This window comes from Musca autumnalis, unplaced genomic scaffold (assembly GCF_047663935.1).
Source record: "Musca autumnalis isolate F117 unplaced genomic scaffold, ASM4766393v1 scaffold_1, whole genome shotgun sequence".
NCBI lineage: Eukaryota > Metazoa > Arthropoda > Insecta > Diptera > Muscidae > Musca > Musca autumnalis.
In genome coordinates this window covers 196182018-196200479 of record NW_027411644.1, presented here as the reverse complement: position 1 = coordinate 196200479, position 18462 = coordinate 196182018, and the positions used below count along the sequence as shown (strand labels likewise).

At 38.1% G+C, this 18462-nt stretch overlaps 1 protein-coding gene across 16 annotated transcripts in view; it reads right to left on the bottom strand.

Annotated features, from left to right (window-relative positions):
* Calx (sodium/calcium exchanger 3) overlaps nt 1-18462 on the bottom strand; it is a 534678-nt gene that overhangs the window by 329064 nt on the left and 187152 nt on the right. For 2 of the 16 annotated variants that reach the window (XM_073959635.1, XM_073959678.1), the window contains exons 1-2: nt 10757-10948; nt 9165-9387 (exon numbers count right to left, since the gene is read on the bottom strand). The exons of 2 other annotated variants lie outside the window; for them this stretch is intronic. The gene's annotated coding sequence lies outside the window, so the exon portion shown is untranslated. Of the gene's footprint in view, nt 1-9164; nt 9388-10180; nt 10949-18462 lie in introns of those variants that run through there. 12 more of the 16 variants (XM_073959637.1, XM_073959662.1, XM_073959636.1 and 9 more) reach the window with 10 other exon arrangements.

Genomic DNA, 18462 nt, shown 5'->3' with positions numbered 1-18462 from the left:
ATTATTTCGCCTGCAGTAATTAATAATTTAGTATCTTCTATACCAAAAAGATGTGATTGTGTCATTCAGAATAGAGGATACTCAACGAAATATTGATTTCAATAGTTTTTGTTGTACCTCAAATTGGGGGGTGCTTTAGTTTTGTCCGCTTATATTTGCGACCTAAAATATTTTTTGAATTTTAACTTTTCTTTATTAAATTCTGAATTCCTTATTTTTGTATTTTCCAATTATAAAGATATAAATAAATAAAAAGAAAAATAAAATATAAATTTATAATTTAGTTTTCATAAAAAAATTATCATTTCAAAAAAATTTACTGAGGGGGTGCTTTAGTTTTGGCCGATACTGTACATATTTATCAAGCTGTGATGTTTTATTATATTTTTTGTTCGTTATTATCAAAGTTTATTATCATTTACAGTTGAGTGTAAACAATTGGAAACTGATACCTTGAGAATATTCATTTTATTTGGTGATAAAATAAAAGAGATGAAGTGGAAGTGATATGATTACATTTTATTCTGGAGGCGATATAGCAGTAAAAGACCACACAACTTCCTGTTTGGGTATTTATAGTTAGTTTTTGGCAAGTCCTCAAAGTAAATCATTAATCCCAAAATTGTTAAATTACATTAAACATTTTTTATAAATAGTACCACGTTTGTTTTACAGCTCATCTTTGAACGTTTTGATGATATATATTTGATTATATTTATTTAACTCTTTATCTCTTTATACTAATTTATAGCAATTCATAAAAATATAATAAGCGAGTAAATCATCGTTTATGATCCAACAAAAGCAAATATTTTAACTTTTTTGTTTAAATAGAAATGTCAAAAAAGGCCTCCTGTAACACAACCTGTTTACAAATCTGCTTTTTGTTATAAAATACCTTGCCAACTCAGAATTAATCATTAGAATTAATCATCATCATTAAGCCGCACAAATAGTGGGTAGATATTAACAACATTCAAAATGATTCATGTTTATATTTGTAGTAAAGTTTTAATTAGATCTTATAAATCATAAAATGTTTCATATCTGGAAGTAATTAGAAACAAGTAAAGATGGCTATATTTTTGACCCGGCCGAACTTTTTATGCCCTCCACCACGAATTGTAATGAAGTAAAGTTGTCACCGTGGTGCAATTGTATACACATCCGACATGCACGCTGAAGGTTGTGGGTTTGATTCCCCGGCTAGCCAACATCAAATTTTCCACGGTGGCAATATAATACATATAATAAGTGTTCCACAAACATCCCAGGCTGGACAACGGAGACTTCTCTCATATCAATGAGTGCAACCCGATTCATGTTAGTTCAATGATATGGTACCTACAGTTTATCGCCGAGTCCGAACGGCGTGTCCTAAGACACCACTTATAGAGAAGTTTTAATGGCTGAAATACTCAGGAAATGTCGCCAACATTACTGAGGGGTATCTTGCCACCGTTGAAAATTTGATGTTGCCTAGCCGGGGGATTGAACCCACGACCTTCTGCGTGCAAGGCGGGTGTACATGCACCACGGGGGCACCCAGTGGCAATATACCCCTCAGAAATGTTGGCGACATCTTCTGAGTATCACACGGCTGAGATACTCAACTTCTCTACAAATGGTGTCTTAGGTCACGGCGTTCGGGCGAATCGAGGTGCACTCATTGATATGAGAGAAGTCTCCCTTGTCGCTTCTGGGATGTTTATGGAACAATTATTATAATTAAAGTGGAACAGTGAGTTTCCTTTCGTTTATGAAAGCTCTAAGGAGGAGTATAATATGCTAAGTTCACAACCTTCAAAATACATATAATGTGGAGGTATAGACATATATGTATACATATATAACCAAATATGAACTTATTTTGATAATTTTCTGTGACTTCCTTTAAAAGCCTCACATCGGGCGGTATCGTTGAACCTTTCATAAATGGGGCAAATACCCTCTGATAACCCTCAATACCAAACATCAGTTTAATAATGTGGCAAAAAGTAGATCTATACCGACAATTATCTGCAAGAACGCTTTATGCAACAACTGAGACTAAATTCCATGCGATGACGTGATTTCATGGCATCTTTTCTATTGGTTCAAACAAAGTCGTGAAAGATCCGATCTTTTCATTAGCATGTGAACCAATGCAAAAGGCGTCGTGAAAGATCCCATCTTTTCATCAGCATTTGAGCCCATGCAAAGGAAGTCGTGAAAGATCCGATATTTTCATCAGCATTTGAACCCATTCCATCGATCCAATAGAGATGAATTTTGTGTTTTTATTTATACAAATTTTTCTAAATATATAAGATTAATTATTTACAACCCACGTTGTTAAAACTCTCGTCGTAATGGTAATGTCATAGCAAAGGGTTGGTGGAAATGACATGCCAAAGCATTGGTGAAAATGACATGTCAAAGCATTGATGTAAATGACATGCTTTGGATCCAAAAATGAATAGCATCTTTTGGGGTCCACGCTCATGTAAAATTCATCGATGAAGATGCTAAAAAGATGACATGCCAGATCACTTGCACCCATGATTGAATGGCATCTTTGGCATCGAAAATTTTGCTGGGATGTGGCTAAAATTTTCAAAATACCGAAAATTGGGAAATACACATGAAAACGTGGACCCGCACCGACCATTCTCAGCGGGAATGTTTTACCCCCAAGAAAGGTTAAATTCCACGTTTCAACTATTTCCGGTGGAAGTTACAGTTCTATGGGAGCTATATTAAAATGTGGACCTATAATGACAATTCTCTGCAGGATTGTTATACATCCCCAACGAAGACTATATGCAGAATTTTACCAATTTATGTGCGATAATACATATATAACTGTCAAAATACCGCTCTATGAGAGGTTCATCAAAATGTGGACTTGTACCGACCATTGCCAAAGAAGACTAAATACCCAATTTCTGCTATTACGGTTGGGTAATGCGGTAAAATCCTTCCTAATATCGAAAATCGACTGGTTTCATGAGGGCTATTTATCAAAATGTGGACCATTACTGAGAAATTTCTGGGGGGATGTTTTATAGCCGCAACGAAGCCTAAATAACAAATTTCAACCATTTCGGCGTTATAATGAGTTAAAATTTTAAAATATTGAAAATCGGGAGATACCTTTCTATGGGGGCAATATTAAAACGTTCTTCAGTACCAAACATCCTAGTAGAAATAGAAATTTCTCTACCAGATAAAAAAGCTCTATCTCAAATATGCGAGCTGTATCTTGATTTCAGCAAAGAGACGGACGGATAGATGGACATTGTTATATCGATATTTTTGCTGATCAAGATAATATTTCATAGGGTATCCGACGAATATATCGATATGTAATTCACATTTCATATATTCCCAAAACAACCCCGAAGCGACAAGGGAGATTTCTCTCATATTAATGAATGCACGCCGATTCATATTGGCTTACCCGCTAACAATGAAAATACCAATTGTCGAAATTAGTAATTAACTACCACAAGTTCTAAGCGGAACTAGTACACAATTGATCCCTAATTAGTGTTGATGAACTGAATTCATTCGTACATACTCGTATTATTCATATTGTTCTGGTATAAAAAATAAATACGAAGGAAGAAATATAGAAATTGCCCTCTTTGTCTCTCTACCCGCTAGCAATGAAAATTCCAATTGTCACAATTTAATTAGTCCAGAACTAGTTCTGAGCCGTACTAGTTCAAAATCGTCCCCCAAGTAATGCGAAGGGGACCAATTGACAACTTTTTATCCCCAAGTAAATGACGAGGTGCCAGTTGGGACTGTTTACTCTTAAATAAAATGCACCACTGTTTTAAACAACAACAGAAGAGAGGAATGATAAACATATGACTGTAAACTTGGAACTAGTACAATACTATCGACAGGTAATGCATAAAAAGCCAATGGGTTACCTCCTATGACATACCCATGTTAAAGTTTACAGTTGATTGCACTGTGGGGGTCTAAAGAGGAACTAGTGACTGCAACCCTGAGAATCGACGAGTTTCCGATGACGAACTAGTTCATCTTGCAAGCGGGTGATGATATGGGCCCTACTATTTATCGCCGAGCCCGAACGGCGACACCACATGTAGAGACAGTTTTCATAGCTGAAATACTCAGAAAATATAATGCTGGCTGCGGGGATTTGCCACCGCCGAATATGTTGATAACCTGGACAGGGAGTGAACTGCAGACCTTCTGAGTGCAAGGCGGATGTGCCCTTACCATATTATTGTGGAGGGTATAACAAACCCCTCTAAAGTTGCGAACCTGCACCAGGAATGTTCGGACTCTATATAAACTTGCAGATATACTTGCAAAATACAGTATACCGTGGGAGAAAAACACCATTGAGACAACAAACGGAAACGACAGAGCACAGGCTGTTTGGTGCCTATGAGATTGTATCTTTCCCTCTTACTTCTATACCATAGAACCAGCGACCCTGATAAGTTGCTGCAAGAGAATTAAATGACTATGGAGGACTATGGGGAGAATTAAATAACTTGAACCTTGTCTACTGTATATTTCTATCTCTTTCTCACCTTCTCCCATCTCTTTTCCCTTTTCCTAGAGTAGCTGCCTACAACAACGGCAGCTGCACATCCTACAACCTAACCAATGGTGCTCATAGCCATCTCGGGTACCACGTGGGGTAAAGATAAGGAGACTTCTTTTGGCTACCTATAAAGCAATCAGCCGATCAGTCCTTATGGACTTCCTTTATAAGCAATACTCAATGGAGAGAGTTGCATGCATCGCAAAATAATGCACTGCGAACCCCAACCGGATGTGTCAAGATGACGGATCATCTCCATCAGAAGGCAAGGATACTGTCAGTGCGACAACATAATGTGTTGCTCCTACTGGCATGTCATCTGCCCACGCATCCCAACCATCATGTTGTGTTTCAGGATCCATACATCAGCCGATTGTCACTGTCCGTATCGTTTAAACTTATTCACACTAAAACGATCCTGCACGATGCAATCGAGCATGAAGCAAATCGTGTCCTTAATTGGTCGCTCTGTTCCCTTACCAGAGTAACACAACCGAACGTCAGAAAGCCGAACATCATAACTAGACAGCGGAATTTTATGCAACCCCTATTTTTAGTCCGACTCATGTAAAATTTTGGGACTTGGCATATTTTTGGCTTCTGATTAATTTGCAATCGAAACATATGACATATGCAAAATTATGCAACAAATAATTTCTTATGCAAAATTATGCAAAATGCATATATTATTGCATATGCAAAATTTATGCATTTTACATATTTTCTTATGCAACAAATATTTCAACAAATATTTTAAAAAAAAGTACAAAAATTTTTGTATGTAAAATTTTTCTGTTTAAAATTGTTTTCAGACAAGTCAATAAAATAGATAAATCTATAACCACAGTCTCAACCTTCAAAATTCGGAAAATCGGGAGGTACCTTACTATTGGGGCTATATGAAGACGTTAGTTTTATACCCCCAAGCAAGACTTAATACCAAATTTCACCCATTTCGGAGGGATATTGAGGCCACAACCTTCAAAATACCAGAAATCCGGAGGTACCTTACTATGGGGGCTATATGAAGACGTTTACCTATCCCGACAAACTTCAGGTGGAAAGTTTTATACTCCCAAAGAAGACTTAATAGCAAATGTTAGCCATTTCGGAGGGATATTGAGGCCACAACCTTCTAAATACCAGAAATCCGGAGGTACCGTTCTATGGGGGCTTTATGAAGACGTGAACCTATACCGAGCAATTTCAGGTTGAAAGTTTTATACACCCAAAGAAGACTTAATACCAAATTTAGCCATTTCGGAGGGATATTGAGGCCAGAACCTTCAAAATGCCAGAAGACGTGAACCTATACGGAGAAATTTCAGGTGGAAAGTTTTATACACCCAACGAAGACTGAACACTTACCGAACATCGGGAGGTACCGTTCTATGGGGGCTATATAAAGACGTGGACCCATGCGGACAAATTTCAGGAGTAAAGTTCCATACCCCTAATGAAGACTTAATACCACATTTCAGCCATTTCAGTGGGATTTTTAGACCACAAATTCTTGTATATATTTTTATACCCTCAGCCTTTAGGCTAAAGAGGGTATTTACACTTTGATACGGCAAAAAATGTGCCTCATCGAAATAATGGTTTTAGACCCCAAGTATGTTTGTACGATATCCGTTTCAGACAATTTTGAGTCGATCTTGCAATGTCCGTCCGTCTGTCTGTCTGCCTGTCTGGCTGGTGCGCACGATAACTCTCGAACGGATCAATCGATTCGGTTCAAATTTTGGGTATCGAAATATTTTGTCCAGATTTGATTTAAGTTCGAAGATGGGCCATATGGGCTTCAGGTACCTCCCCCACAAAAGTTCAAAAATGTTCGGAAAAATTGTCCGCACGATATCTCTTGAAGGGAGTAACCGAATTATTCCATACTTTGCACATCTTGACATTTCTACCAGACATAGATTAGGTTCCAATATGGACCCTATTGGTTCACTCTTTCGGGTACCTCCCACACAAAATGTTGCTTAAGTGCAGTTTAAGGCCTGCTCTTGAATCGCTTTGATTTTTGTTGCAGCCACTTGTATTCACTACCCCCTTACGACGATATAATTTTTTTCAGGAGCAAGTCCATATATCCTCAGAAATCAGCACGAAAACTGCAAACAGCCCATATAATACCATGTGTCGTAGTTGGAGTGCACGATAACTCTCGAACGGATCAACATATTTGGTTAAAATTTTGGGTCTTTCAATATTTTGTCCAAACTTAGTTTAAATTCGAAGATAGGCCATATCGGTCCACTCCTTCCGGTACCTCCCCCACAAAGGTTCAAAATTTTTCGCCAAGATTGTGGGCATGATAACTCTAGGAGGGAATAACCGAATTGAGCCAAACTTTGCTATTGGTAATATTACTTTCAGGCATAGATCGATTTCTAGTATGGACTATATCGGTCCACTCATTTGAGTACCTCCCACACAAAATTTGGAAAAAGTATAGTTTAGTTGGGGGGCCACCGTGGTGCAATGGTTAGCACGTCCGCCTTGCACTCATAAGGTCTGAGGTTCGAATCCCAGGCCAAGCAACATCAAATTTACAACGGTGGCAAAATTCCCCCTCAGTAATGCTGGCGACATTTCCTGAGTATTTCAGCCATGAAGAACTTCTCTACAAGTGGTGTCGTAGGACACGCCGTTCGGACTCGGCGATAAACTGTAGGTCCCATATCATTGAGCCAATATGAATCGGCGTGCACTCATTGATATGAGAGAAGTCTCCCTTGTCCCTTCAGGGATGTTGTGGGAACATATGTATGTATGTATAGTTTAACAACTCCTCTCTGATCTTATTAATTTGTCACGCAGCATGTTGCACTTGCGGCCCCTGTTACGACGTTGTAATATTTTTTCGTGGGAAAATCCATTCTTCCTGAGATAATGACACAAAAAGGTCCAGAAAATCCTACCGGCACCACCTAAATTGGCTAATGTATAAAATAACCCTTTAAGAGAGAAATCGATTTAGCTCCAACTTTGTAAATTGAAAAGTAAAATTCTAATATATTTAAATTCAGAAAATTAAGTACAACATATTTAATTATATAGTCTGTAAGGAAAATATCCATAGACTAATAAAGAAAAAAATATTTCCTACAGATTTGTATTAGGTCCGAATATGTACTACATCGGATCACCCTATGGGTACACCCTACTCAAAGTTTGGAAAAATGCACCGGTCTTGGATCATTCTGAATTTTTTTGCAACATGTAGTTTTTTGCGGCCCTTTCCATCCTGGAAAATTTTCCCAACAGCTAAAAAACCTACAGAAGTATTGTGTTAACTTTTTTCTTCGGGTACGTGGCTGAGGGTATATGTCTGTCGGCTCAGCTGACTGATACTTTCTTAGTTGTTGCATATGGTTTTGCGTATGCTCGTTTTATGCAAATATGTCAAAACATGCATGATATGCAAAATATGCTAAAAATTCTGGGCCTAATTCGTTTTGTTTTGTGATAAAACGAGTTTCTGTCTAGACAGATTTTCTCTACGACCATCCTAACCATATATGCATTTGATTAGGATTCCGCAGTCTAATCATAACTCAGCCGATAGTCACCCAGCCGAAAACCGATTGTCATAAACCGATCTCCGTTGGCCACCTGGATACTTCCATCCAGCTAACATCCCCTAATAAGATCGATCCGAGTATTGCCAATCCGAGTAATTCACACTTAATCGTATTCCTTACTTAAGGTTTATGGGTCCTTAAGGCAATACTGGCAACGGCAGAGCTAACCTCAACCCATTCGTCGTAACCACTTCCATAAATAAGTTCAGAAGGTTTTTTGAAAAGATTAAAATTTAAAACAGTGGGTGTAAAAGTCGCTAAGTCGGGTTATGACGAACATTTCAAAAAAAGAATTATCCAAATCGGTCCAGCCATTCTCAACTGATGTCAGTAGCAACGAACGACATTTGATTTTTATTTATATATATATATAGCTATATAGAGAATTTCCGTGAAAATGCACCTTTGGCCACATACAAATTACTGAGGAAACAGAGATCGCCCGGGTTGCACTGGTAAAAATGGAAAACATCTAGCGTAGGTAGAAGTTCCAATCACAAAAAAATGGTCTGTCTAATGGACAACCATATTATTTTCATTATATTGTAAAATTTTACCATATATTTATAATATTTCATACTTTTCAACATTTGATGTTTTTTCTGGGTGTATAAAGATTAGCTCTGTTCCTTTACGTGCAAGAATCTTCAAGTTTTATCACTTTTTACTCGAAAAGCGTTCCTTTACTTTAGACACCATACAATTCATATGAGAGCGGTTTACAACTTTTACTACTTTTGCCGGTTTTGCCATTTTCAAAAGTAAAGGAGCAGACCAATTGTTTTAATTTTTGTTTAAATAATATCCCTTTTCTGTCTGTTAATATCTAATCCAAAGAAATAATTTTTTATTGCATTTATGTTCAATACAGATACAGATTTTTCCTGGCCTAGTATTTAGTATGTGATTAAGCTTGCTCTAAAAACCTTCGTAAAATTTAAGTACATAATAATAAAAAATCAAATAATTGTAAAATTAAAAAAAACAGTAATACTCACTTTTATGACTCGATGATTAAATCATAAATTGGTGGCCGCAATAAAATAAATCGAAATGATTTTGACAGCTATTAAATCACACAATTGATTGATTGATTAGTTAGTGGCTCTGGATAGTTTGAATTTCGTTGGTTATTTTTTATTATTTTTAATAATTGAGTTTTAATGACTTGTTTATTGTTGTTTTGATTTAATAATTATTGGCAAAAATTAAAATGTTTATCTGTGTTAAAAAAAAAACAAAAACAATAATAAATAATAATAAATTAAAAATCAAAAAAAAAACCACAAACACTTATTGAAGCATAATTTCATTTTAATTGAAAATATTTTCGTTTTCCTTTTTTTTTCTATAGCATCTTTTAATGATTTCAATTTCATGCTTTTGGCAAATTTTTTGTGATGAAAATATTATTGAGGTTGGCTGTTGTATATTTCAATGTTTTGCAATTAATGCAGAAAAAGGAACAACATGAAGAAGAAGAAAATTATGATTATATTTCATATTAATATAGCTTCGTTCCCGTACTTTTTAATGGTAAAACTCGTAAAAGAGAGAACTGAAAAAAATTTGTTCTTACACACAAGTTTTCTAAAATAGTTCGGGAACGGAAAAATGGAAAATACGTCAAAAAAACTGGAACAAATGTCAAAGTCGGCGTATCAGCCAATCAGACGCCGGCAACCATGTTACTATTTTTTTACTCGCCCAAATTTGTCGTGTAAAAAGTTTTTAAAGAGAGCGTCATTCAGCGCCATTTTTGTTTAAAGAGAAGTGAACATTTTTCAACTTTTTTGTGTACGGGAACGCTTTTTCGAGTAAAATGTGTAAAAGTCGTAAAAATTGTAAAAACTTTTTAGTTCTGGAACACAGCTTATATTTTCTTATTAGAAATTCTTATTTTTCATGGCATTCGTATTAGCCATTGCTGTTTGTTTTTGTTGGCTTGGCATAGTTGTTGTTCGACATAAAATACAGGGAACAACAGCAGCAGCAAGTAGCCCATTGCTAGTACCCATAATATTTCATTCAAAACCAAATCTAAATTTTCTATGTTTTTTTTCAAATGCTGTTTCGTTGTTTTTTCTTGTTTTTTTGTTTTCTTTCTTGCCGTTGTGTTTCACTCGTTTTCTAATAATAAATTTAAATTTAATATGTTAACAACACCGAGCAACACGCACACATGCCCGCCTTTTGAAGAGGAAAAATCATAACACAACATTTTTATACACGGACGAAGGCAGCAGACAGGCATCACCATCATCACAGCCTGTTGTGTGGCGGCGCGAGCATTAAAACAAAACACAAACAACCGGGACTTGCCGCTATACACGCACTCAACAGACTCACTAAAATCTCTGAAAACATCCATCCATCCATTCGCATTCAAGGGGAGATGGAATGAAACACTCATACGCCTGGCGGGTCAGCAGACAACTATGATGATGATGATGATGCCGATGACGACGACGACACCTACTTGCCGCACATTTGAAATTGTTTTTCACCGAATTGAAATGAAAGAAAAAAATATTGTAATCTATTTTCGAAGATATTTTTAAATACAACCGGGCAGCGTTATTATTTTTACCGTTCAAATACTTTCCTTGAAGGCTACGAAATGCTAGGATAGACCTGTTTGAGGGCAACAGGCAAAAAATAGCCCTCCAAGAAATAAACTACGTTCGCTATTAGCAAAGGAGTTCTCTATCTGAAACGCGAGTTATGCTTTTCGGGACGAAGGTGATGTCGAACCGTACAACTACGTTACAGATTAACAACTGAATATTGCTGAAATTTTTGTTTTAGAACAACTTGCTCGCTCTCTCTTTGTCTCTCTCTGATGAAATAAAAATGCCAGGCAGTCAGTCAAAGAACCATGTGTTTTGATAGATATGAGCTGCGAACGAACGAATCCAACAACTGATGAATGGACATGCCGGCATTTTTTGTTGTATTGTTGTACACACGAGGAACATACGGGAAATGTTATCGACTGATAATCGTAGCTGGAGATATTATTGAATTGTCAATGAATTTGTGACAAGTGCTATAGGTTGAAATTGAATATGAACGGGGTGTAGTTTTCGGGGGCAAATATTCTGCTATTTAATGAAATTGCGAAATATCTGTTCAAATAATTTGATATTAATGGCATACCTTTTTTAGCTCAAGATCCGGTCCTTTCTGTGAGAAAGGGTGTTTCCATTCTGTAAGAAAGAGCTTTTCTGTAGGAAATTGCTCCGATTGAACCTTTTGTAAGAAAGGGTGCTTCTATAGACTCTTCCTGTTAGGAAGGGTGCTTCTGTAGACCCTTCCTGTCAGAACGGGTGCTTCTATAGACCCTTCCTGTCAGAGAGGGTGCTTCTATAGACCCTTCTTATGCGAAAGGATGTTCCTATTCTGTAATAAAGATTGATTCCACAGACCGCTTCTGTACGAAAGGGTGCTTCTATTGACTTTTCCTGTGAGAAAGGTTGTTTCTACAGTTTCTACAGACCGCTTTTATACGAAAGGGTGCTTCTTCCTTCCTGTGACTTTTCCTGTGAGAAAGGTTGTTTCTATAGACTCTTTCTGTGAGAAAGGGTGCTTTTAAAAAACCTTCTTGTGAGAGGGTGCTTCTCAAGACCCTTCCTGTGGAGGGTGCTTCTACTGACCCTTTCTGTGAGAAAGAGTGTTTCCGTAGAACTTTTCTGTAAGAAAGGGTGCTTCTATAACCTCTTTCTGTAAGAAAGGGTGCTTCTATAACCTCTTTCTGTAAGAAAGGGTGCTTCTATAACCTCTTTCTGTAAGAAAGGGTGCTTCTATAACCTCTTTCTGTAAGAAAGGGTGCTTCTATAACCTCTTTCTGTAAGAAAGGGTGCTTCTATAACCTCTTTCTGTAAGAAAGGGTGCTTCTATAACCTCTTTCTGTAAGAAAGGGTGCTTCTATAACCTCTTTCTGTAAGAAAGGGTGCTTCTATAACCTCTTTCTGTAAGAAAGGGTGCTTCTATAACCTCTTTCTGTAAGAAAGGGTGCTTCTATAACCTCTTTCTGTAAGAAAGGGTGCTTCTATAACCTCTTTCTGTAAGAAAGGGTGCTTCTATAACCTCTTTCTGTAAGAAAGGGTGCTTCTATAACCTCTTTCTGTAAGAAAGGGTGCTTCTATAACCTCTTTCTGTAAGAAAGGGTGCTTCTATAACCTCTTTCTGTAAGAAAGGGTGCTTCTATAACCTCTTTCTGTAAGAAAGGGTGCTTCTATAACCTCTTTCTGTAAGAAAGGGTGCTTCTATAACCTCTTTCTGTAAGAAAGGGTGCTTCTATAACCTCTTTCTGTAAGAAAGGGTGCTTCTATAACCTCTTTCTGTAAGAAAGGGTGCTTCTATAACCTCTTTCTGTAAGAAAGGGTGCTTCTATAACCTCTTTCTGTAAGAAAGGGTGCTTCTATAACCTCTTTCTGTAAGAAAGGGTGCTTCTATAACCTCTTTAGGAAGGGTGCTTCTGTAGACCCTTCCTGTCAGAACGGGTGCTTCTATAGACCCTTCCTGTCAGAGAGGGTGCTTCTATAGACCCTTCTTATGCGAAAGGATGTTCCTATTCTGTAATAAAGATTGATTCCACAGACCGCTTCTGTACGAAAGGGTGCTTCTATTGACTTTTCCTGTGAGAAAGGTTGTTTCTACAGTTTCTACAGACCGCTTTTATACGAAAGGGTGCTTCTTCCTTCCTGTGACTTTTCCTGTGAGAAAGGTTGTTTCTATAGACTCTTTCTGTGAGAAAGGGTGCTTTTAAAAAACCTTCTTGTGAGAGGGTGCTTCTCAAGACCCTTCCTGTGGAGGGTGCTTCTACTGACCCTTTCTGTGAGAAAGAGTGTTTCCGTAGAACTTTTCTGTAAGAAAGGGTGCTTCTATAACCTCTTTCTGTAAGAAAGGGTGCTTCTATAACCTCTTTCTGTAAGAAAGGGTGCTTCTATAACCTCTTTCTGTAAGAAAGGGTGCTTCTATAACCTCTTTCTGTAAGAAAGGGTGCTTCTATAACCTCTTTCTGTAAGAAAGGGTGCTTCTATAACCTCTTTCTGTAAGAAAGGGTGCTTCTATAACCTCTTTCTGTAAGAAAGGGTGCTTCTATAACCTCTTTCTGTAAGAAAGGGTGCTTCTATAACCTCTTTCTGTAAGAAAGGGTGCTTCTATAACCTCTTTCTGTAAGAAAGGGTGCTTCTATAACCTCTTTCTGTAAGAAAGGGTGCTTCTATAACCTCTTTCTGTAAGAAAGGGTGCTTCTATAACCTCTTTCTGTAAGAAAGGGTGCTTCTATAACCTCTTTCTGTAAGAAAGGGTGCTTCTATAACCTCTTTCTGTAAGAAAGGGTGCTTCTATAACCTCTTTCTGTAAGAAAGGGTGCTTCTATAACCTCTTTCTGTAAGAAAGGGTGCTTCTATAACCTCTTTCTGTAAGAAAGGGTGCTTCTATAACCTCTTTCTGTAAGAAAGGGTGCTTCTATAACCTCTTTCTGTAAGAAAGGGTGCTTCTATAACCTCTTTCTGTAAGAAAGGGTGCTTCTATAACCTCTTTCTGTAAGAAAGGGTGCTTCTATAACCTCTTTCTGTAAGAAAGGGTGCTTCTATAACCTCTTTCTGTAAGAAAGGGTGCTTCTATAACCTCTTTCTGTAAGAAAGGGTGCTTCTATAACCTCTTTCTGTAAGAAAGGGTGCTTCTATAACCTCTTTCTGTAAGAAAGGGTGCTTCTATAACCTCTTTCTGTAAGAAAGGGTGCTTCTATAACCTCTTTCTGTAAGAAAGGGTGCTTCTATAACCTCTTTCTGTAAGAAAGGGTGCTTCTATAACCTCTTTCTGTAAGAAAGGGTGCTTCTATAACCTCTTTCTGTAAGAAAGGGTGCTTCTATAACCTCTTTCTGTAAGAAAGGGTGCTTCTATAACCTCTTTCTGTAAGAAAGGGTGCTTCTATAACCTCTTTCTGTAAGAAAGGGTGCTTCTATAACCTCTTTCTGTAAGAAAGGGTGCTTCTATAACCTCTTTCTGTAAGAAAGGGTGCTTCTATAACCTCTTTCTGTAAGAAAGGGTGCTTCTATAACCTCTTTCTGTAAGAAAGGGTGCTTCTATAACCTCTTTCTGTAAGAAAGGGTGCTTCTATAACCTCTTTCTGTAAGAAAGGGTGCTTCTATAACCTCTTTCTGTAAGAAAGGGTGCTTCTATAACCTCTTTCTGTAAGAAAGGGTGCTTCTATAACCTCTTTCTGTAAGAAAGGGTGCTTCTATAACCTCTTTCTGTAAGAAAGGGTGCTTCTATAACCTCTTTCTGTAAGAAAGGGTGCTTCTATAACCTCTTTCTGTAAGAAAGGGTGCTTCTATAACCTCTTTCTGTAAGAAAGGGTGCTTCTATAACCTCTTTCTGTAAGAAAGGGTGCTTCTATAACCTCTTTCTGTAAGAAAGGGTGCTTCTATAACCTCTTTCTGTAAGAAAGGGTGCTTCTATAACCTCTTTCTGTAAGAAAGGGTGCTTCTATAACCTCTTTCTGTAAGAAAGGGTGCTTCTATAACCTCTTTCTGTAAGAAAGGGTGCTTCTATAACCTCTTTCTGTAAGAAAGGGTGCTTCTATAACCTCTTTCTGTAAGAAAGGGTGCTTCTATAACCTCTTTCTGTAAGAAAGGGTGCTTCTATAACCTCTTTCTGTAAGAAAGGGTGATTCTATAACCTCTTTCTGTAAGAAAGGGTGCTTCTATAACCTCTTTCTGTAAGAAAGGGTGCTTCTATAACCTCTTTCTGTAAGAAAGGGTGCTTCTATAACCTCTTTCTGTAAGAAAGGGTGCTTCTATAACCTCTTTCTGTAAGAAAGGGTGCTTCTATAACCTCTTTCTGTAAGAAAGGGTGCTTCTATAACCTCTTTCTGTAAGAAAGGGTGCTTCTATAACCTCTTTCTGTAAGAAAGGGTGCTTCTATAACCTCTTTCTGTAAGAAAGGGTGCTTCTATAACCTCTTTCTGTAAGAAAGGGTGCTTCTATAACCTCTTTCTGTAAGAAAGGGTGCTTCTATAACCTCTTTCTGTAAGAAAGGGTGCTTCTATAACCTCTTTCTGTAAGAAAGGGTGCTTCTATAACCTCTTTCTGTAAGAAAGGGTGCTTCTATAACCTCTTTCTGTAAGAAAGGGTGCTTCTATAACCTCTTTCTGTAAGAAAGGGTGCTTCTATAACCTCTTTCTGTAAGAAAGGGTGCTTCTATAACCTCTTTCTGTAAGAAAGGGTGCTTCTATAACCTCTTTCTGTAAGAAAGGGTGCTTCTATAACCTCTTTCTGTAAGAAAGGGTGCTTCTATAACCTCTTTCTGTAAGAAAGGGTGCTTCTATAACCTCTTTCTGTAAGAAAGGGTGCTTCTATAACCTCTTTCTGTAAGAAAGGGTGCTTCTATAACCTCTTTCTGTAAGAAAGGGTGCTTCTATAACCTCTTTCTGTAAGAAAGGGTGCTTCTATAACCTCTTTCTGTAAGAAAGGGTGCTTCTATAACCTCTTTCTGTAAGAAAGGGTGCTTCTATAACCTCTTTCTGTAAGAAAGGGTGCTTCTATAACCTCTTTCTGTAAGAAAGGGTGCTTCTATAACCTCTTTCTGTAAGAAAGGGTGCTTCTATAACCTCTTTCTGTAAGAAAGGGTGCTTCTATAACCTCTTTCTGTAAGAAAGGGTGCTTCTATAACCTCTTTCTGTAAGAAAGGGTGCTTCTATAACCTCTTTCTGTAAGAAAGGGTGCTTCTATAACCTCTTTCTGTAAGAAAGGGTGCTTCTATAACCTCTTTCTGTAAGAAAGGGTGCTTCTATAACCTCTTTCTGTAAGAAAGGGTGCTTCTATAACCTCTTTCTGTAAGAAAGGGTGCTTCTATAACCTCTTTCTGTAAGAAAGGGTGCTTCTATAGACTTTCTCTACGAAATTGTGCTTCCATAGACCCAGTAAGAAAGGGTGCTTCCAGAGAAGAGGGTGTTTCTATAGACTTTTTCTTTAAGAAAGGGCGCTTCTATAGACCCTTTCTGTCAGAAAGGGTGCTTCTATAGCCCCTTCCCGCCAGAAAGGGTGCTTCTATAGACCCTTCCTGTCAGAAAGGGTGCTTCTATAGACCTTTCCTGTCAGAAAGGTTGCTTCTATAGACCCTTCCCGCCATAAAGGTGCTTCTATAGACCGTTACCGTCAGACACTTGCTGTCAGAAAGGGTGCTCCTATAGACCTTTGCTGTCAGAAAGGTTGCTTCTATAGACCCTTCCCGTCATAAAGGTGCTTCTATAGACCCTTTATGTCAGAAAGGGTGCTTCTATAGACCGGTTCTGTCAGAAAGGTTGCTTTGTAGACCCTTCCTGTAGGAAAGGGTGCTTCGATAGACCCTTCCTGAGAGAAAGAGGGCTTCGATAGACCCTTTCTGTGAGAGAAAGTGTTTCTATAGACCCTTTCTGTAAGAAAGGGTGCTTCTATCGACTCTTTCTCTAAGAAAGAGTGCTTCTATCGACTCTTTCTCTAAGAAAGGGTGCTTCCATAGACCCAGTAAAAAGGGTGTGGGCAAGGGTGCTTCTATAGACCTTTCCTGTCAGAAAGGTTGCTTCTATAGACCCTTCCCGTCATAAAGGTGCTTCTATAGACCGTTCCCGTCAGAAAGGGTGCTTCTATAGACACTTCCTGTCAGAAAGGGTGCTCCTATAGACCTTTGCTGTCAGAAAGGTTGCTTCTATAGACCCTTCCCGTCATAAGGGTGCTTCTATAGACCCTTCCTGTCAGAAAGGGTGCTTCTTTAGACCGGTTCTGTCAGAAAGGGCGCTTCTATAGACCCTTCCTGTCGGAAAGTGTGCTTCGATAGACCCTTCCTGAGAGAAAGAGGGCTTCGATAGACCCTTTCTGTGAGAAAGAGTGCTTCTATAAACCCTTTCTGTAAGAAAGGGTGCCTCTATCGACTCTTTCTCTAAGAAAGGGTGCTTTCATAAACCCAGTAAAAAGGGTGCTTCGATAGACCCAGTAAAAAGGGTGTAGGCCCTTTATGTAAAAGAGAGTGCTTATATAGGTTGATTGCATAGATCCTTTCTTTAAGAAATTGTGCTTCTATAGACCCTTCCTGCAAGAAAGGGTGCTCCTATAGAACCTTCCTATCAGAAAGGATGCTTCTATAGATCCTTTCTGTAAAAAATTGTGTTCCTATAGACCCTTTCTGCAAGAAAGCCTGCTTCTATAGAAACTTTCTGTAAGAACGGGTGCTTCTAGAGACCTTTTCTGTAAGAAATTGTGCTTCTATAGACCCTTTTTGTAGGAAAGTGTGCTTCTATACACCCTTTTTGTAGGAAAGACTGCTTCTATAGACCCTTTCTTTTGGAAAGGGTGTTGGTTTAACCCTTTCTATGCGAACAGGTGCTGCTACAGATATGTTCCCTAAGAAAAAGCTTCTACGGCTGACTTCTATAAGAAAGGGCCCTGCAATACACCCTTTATGTAAGAAATTGTGCTTCTACAGACCTTTTCTGTAAGAAAGGGTGCTTCTATTGAAAGATTTATGCAACCCGCGTGCCTTTTCGGATCTGTAACCATTGAAATTCTACCAGGTCCAAATTCTTTGGATAATTTTGCCCCTCGGATTACATACTAATCATTAACCATCAGTTCACACCAAACTGTGTACCTCCTAGTCTAAAAGAGGCACTGAGAGACAATTCTACCTCGTCGTTTACTCACTTGACTTCTATATACCATTTCTATAAGAAGTCACTTTCCCTAAGAAAGGATGCTGCTACAAACACTTTCCGTAAGAAAGGGTACTGCTACACACCCTATCTGAAAGAAATGGTGCTGTTACAGACTATTTCTGTAAAAAGGGTGCTGCTTAGGCCGGGGCAATTTGAAAACCTTAATGGGCCCTTCTTCTTTTCACAACGTATTTCTATTGATCCTTCAATGCCAAAATGTCAAAAAACGTGGATAAAAAACTTAAAGTCAAAATCGGGAGGCTCGATTTTCACCGTAGACCTATGGTCTAGTGGAGTTTTTTGCTCAGTTCAATCCCAGGAATCACAAACGCGAAGTGCCCATTAAGGTTTCTTTCTTCCATACAAATCGCCCCAGTCTAGTGCTGCTACAGACCCTTTCCGTAAGAAAGGGCGCTGCTACAGACTTTTTTGAAAGTAGTGGTGCTGCTATAAACCTTTTGGAAAAAAACCGAATGGATTATGAAAATAGAGATAAAAATATGAGGCAAGTACCGCCCATTTCTATTTTTTTTTTTTTTCGAAATATTCGAGTTAAGATATCTTGAAATCTTAAATTTTAGGTATATAGTGTCTTT